Consider the following 4,936-nt stretch of genomic DNA (forward strand, 5'->3'; position numbering starts at 1 on the left):
ATCAATGCTAAGGATGGTTCAGAGGAGAGCTCATCATATTTGAGCTCCAACTAAGGTAACAATCATGTACATAGTCGTTCCAAAAAAAAAAAAAAAAAAAGAAGACAAAAAAAAAGGAAAAAAAGAGAAGAAAAAAAGAAAAAAAGAGAATGCTACTAGTGAAAGTGGATATTGACAATGGATGGCGTATGGATTTCAAGGGTCTAGGAGACCAATTGTTAGTCATGGATGGATACAATTATTCATCAGAAAGGACCAAACAGAGTGCATCAGCCAAGAAAGCAATAACATGGCAAATTCAATTGGTACCAGGTGGGTAAGTATTCAAGAGAACCCTATTGTAGCACAACCTACAGCTAGAGGCATCAAATACCTCTAGCTTAAGGGGGAGGGCTATATGATGCATGGTTTTTAGGACCCCTTCTGAAGATGCAATAAAGGCACAGTCAGTTTTTGGGGAGATGAGGATACTCTAGTCCAAGGGATCTCGAAAGAGAAGAAAAATCTACTTCACAAGCACCAAAGAGTAAAAAATGCCATGGACAGAAGATACGTGGGAACGAGCTCTTATGCATGCCTACAACCTATATCTTACAGAATAGCCCATTCTAGGTGTGAATTGCTAGTGAAATTTACACGAGGATGTTCGTGTGGACTCACAGCACAGCATACTCCGTTTTCACTTTTTTACCGACAGTAAATAATTTTTTCCGACAGTAAATAATTTTTACCAACAGTAAATATTTTTCACCTACATGGTAAATACAAATCACTTTTTACCTACAGTAACTTTTTTTACCCATGGTAAATATTTTTTACTGCACCATAAGTATTTGGTAGGTAACAATTCACTGTTACTAGAAGCAGTGATTGGGCATCAACAATGCAGTTACAGGAGGAGAAAATCTTATGGTAAAGGTGAGTCAACAGGGATAAAGACTTTTGAGTTGAAAAGAGACATGCTGATTTTTTCAAAGAACACATGTCAAAAGAAGCCATGGTTGAGGATTTTTTGAGAATTTGATATTCATGAGGACCCAGCTGCCACCTCCCCCCCGCAGGTCCCCCCTAACATGTGCAGAACCTCCAGTTTCAACAGCCACCTTACCTTCTCTTAAATGCTGGTCAAGGCCTTACTTATCCCCATGTGTCACAATCAGAAAAATCAGCATTTACCCTCCCCTCTCACATCACTCTAGAGAATATCTTGATGGTGACATATCAGGTGACCTCAATCTGTTGACCACCCTAAGCAAAAAGTAACCACAATCAGCGGATTTAAGCATGTTTATCCCTAATCCTAAACCCTCTCAGAAACCTATATAAGGAGGCCTTCTCTCACTCAAAAACAACACTTCACCCGCTTCACCAAGCAATGAAGCTATGACGACATTGCTCACAACGAGGAGCTATGGATGGAGCTCTACTCTCTCTCCCTCTAGTATGCTACATTACTAGCCCTAAAACCTAAATAAGGAGTCTTCTCTCATGCTCCATGGCCACCATCCTTGCCATCATTCTCTAAGGTATTGATGTGTTGCTAGTAGGATCATACCTACTTGCTGGGTTGATTGTTTTTGATAAGGGATTACGCCATCCTTGACTTGCTTCTCTATATCCTTGTTATGTATGATCAGATGCCGTTGTATTGTTAAGTTGATGTCTTGTGTATATATATGCTACATAAGGTCCCTAAGCTTCGTTTCTATGTGTTTTGCCATATGTTTTGATGCCATCATAATGCCAGAAGTCTCACTTGCCTATGTGCACTATGTGTGAGGTCCCTAAACCTCTTAATTTAGGGTGGTGCCCCCTTTGTTTTGTTTCTTTGCTTGTTTGCATGAGGCGTGGTTTGTGGAGTGTGCACGAGTACAGAGGCCACCCGATTGCACTGCTCTTTTTTCCGCTATCAGGTTGCACATCACATTTGTGTAGCTAATGATTTTGAAGGGTCCAGAATTTGATAGCCACTCGCCTATGGTGCACAGATTATGCAAGGCTTGCATTGAATCCACATACAAGGGCTTGACATGTTGATGATGCACAAGGGGCATTACGGGTGGGCCAGGTGGAGCACGGCAAAAATTTGGTTGTGTTGCCTGTGATCCAAAACTTGGATCACCAAGAAAGGTTTTGTTGGACTGTTAATATCACAAGAAGTTTTGGACAAATTCTCACAATATTTCCCATATTGTGACTTAACATCATGGGTGTTTCGGATTAACGCGCAAAACACCAAGAGCTTCTACAATCATGAAGGGCTCAAACACCCCTGCCATGCCGCTCTCTAATTATTCTATCACCACATAGGCAAAACCCCATGGAACAAATCGAGTGAAATATGGGCCCATTTGCAAAATCCACGAAGCATGCAGAAATCTAAGTAGATATGAAAGCCTGAAAATTATGTTGCTTCATAAAAAAATCAAATCATATAATCACGTGGTTGGCCTAGAGGGTAATACTTAAATGATGATCACAAAGATATTTTCAATTCATGGTTCAAAGAAACACATACCTTGTTGATAAATGTGGGTGTGGAGGTAGTTTAGGGCCCTTTTTGCTAACGAAACATCAGAGTTTATTACTTCAAAATGCATAAATTTTCTATTCGACATGACAAAATGTTCTTTCTCACATGAGTAACTAGGCTCATCATTAAAGCAAGATGTCTTATGAAAACTAAGAGGCTTTCTTGGGCGTGTTACAATAACTTATTGAATAATGCTCGAAACGTTTAATTTGGGTAATATCCTCCTTTAGTGAGCATTACGGTTCCAACCACTTTAAAGTCGCATTGGGAAGAGCTCTCTCTCTCTCTCTCTCTCTCTCTCTCTCTCTCTCTCTCTCTCTCTCACACACACACACACACACACATAGCATCCAACTCGTAAAGCTCATTGTGGCAAGCAAAGAGACTCGCAATGGAGCAAAGCCTCAACAATTTGGTATTCCAAACTGCTGGTGTTGTCGATGATGGAAAGATGGGCATTTAATCTCTAGCAATAGCTCAACAACTATGTGTGGAACACTGCAAAAAAGAGGGGAAACTTGTGTGTGTGTGTGTGTGGGGGGGGGGGGGGGGGGGGAGAGAGAGAGAGAGAGAGAGAGAGAGAGAGAGAGAGAGAGAGAGAGAGAGAGAGAGAGAGAAACCAATTATCCCTTGCAAATAGAAAACTATCATGTTGGTGCTAGTGAAAATAGAACCTGAAATACTTACAAAGTACAGTTTTATATGCCCAAGCCTCGGCCATCACCTAGCTCCAGTGAAGTATGGTTGCCAAGTAGGGTTGGGCCTTGCATTTAGCCCTTTGCCACAAACCCATCCATGTTGGAATCTACAAACTCATGGTCAAGGTCTTGCATGGTGTGGCCATTGGATTGGTCACTATTGTGTGCCTCTATGAAAGCTATAGTATCTTTGAAGAAGATGAAGCACCAATTCAACTTCTTTACCCTACCTACCCTACCCGCTCGTCTGCCACATATTGCCTCAGGTACTTGGGGCTCCTAAAGAATAGTAATGGTCATGAGATCGACCTTTGATGCACCAAAAATTGGGGCCTTGAGATCCTCTGCATGCTACACATTGGAGCTCATGGTAGGAGCATTTTTATCACTCGCTTGTCAATTTTCTAAAATGGTGGTGTGAAGCTGGCATGTTTTGGACAGGCGTCCATTTTGAAAAGGGGGTGTGTAACCACAAGAGTTAGGGCAATTTGCAATTTTACTCTAGTTCTAGGGTTGTATATTTATATGTTTTGGATTTGAAAAGGTGGTGTCTAGCCACAAGAGTTAAGGCAATTCACACTTCTACTCTAGTTTTAGGGTTGTACATACAACATTGTACATATTTTGGAAACAATTGGGATTGGGATAGTTGGTGATGGTGCAGATCTAGGTCAAGCTTTTGTGCCTTGGAACAACGTATCTTTGGCGAGCATCTAGGTGACTTTGAGTTAGCCATGAAGTTCTATGGTTATGCGATAAAGCCTTTTGTTATAAAGCGTCCATGTTGTTTTGTCTATTGCACAATCATCAAGAGTTGTCTCCACTTCCAAGTCGGCTTCCCCAGAGGTAGGCTCTACGATTGATCTAGAAAGCATGGTTTTGTTACTGGTATGTGTCAAGTCTACTGCCCAAGTATGCTCTACGATGCGTCCATGTTGTTTTGTCTATTGCACAATCGTTAAGAGTTTTCTCCACTTCCATGTTGGTTGCCCAAGAGGTAGGCTCTACGGTGGATCTAGTTCTATAGCAGATCATAGAAAGCATGGTTTTGTTACTGTTATGTGTCAAGTCGATTGCCCAAGTAGGCTCTATGATGGATCTACTTTAGTATGAATCTTAATTTTGTTTGCATTGACTTTATTGTTGGCTATATTATGTGCAGGCTCTATAGAGAATATTAGGGATGAAGATAAGTAGCCTCAATCCAAAGGTGAAAGTTACTGTGTTTACTAAAATAAGAATTATCTAATGAGGTGTTTTGCAAGATTTTATACCTATGTTTTGATGTTGTAGGAGCATATGAGAAAGATGAGAAACAGATAATTTCAGATGATAAGATTCTTTCGATGTCTTTGATGAGAGAGAGGAGCATCACATGAAAGTGCAATGCTCCTCTGACTCCTCAAAACCATCCAAAATAAGCTTATCATCTAATCTTATTTGCTACTCATCTTTCTCATTTGCTCTTGCAGCCTTATCAAATTGTCAAAACATAAACATACAAACATGAGAATTTTTCTTTTCCAGGCTTTATTTCTTGTGAAAAACCTCATTAGAAAATTCTTACTTCATAAATATAGTAACTTTCACCTTTGATTTGAGGTTGCTTATCCTCTGCCCTCGGGTTCTCTAAATACATGAAATAAAATTATTCATCACACAATAACTACACCAACAGATACACTCAGCAAAAGAAGACAGCTTA

Source organism: Adiantum capillus-veneris, chromosome 8 (assembly GCF_014529385.1).
Source record: "Adiantum capillus-veneris isolate H3 chromosome 8, ASM1452938v2, whole genome shotgun sequence".
In the NCBI taxonomy this organism is placed as follows: Eukaryota; Viridiplantae; Streptophyta; class Polypodiopsida; order Polypodiales; family Pteridaceae; genus Adiantum; species Adiantum capillus-veneris.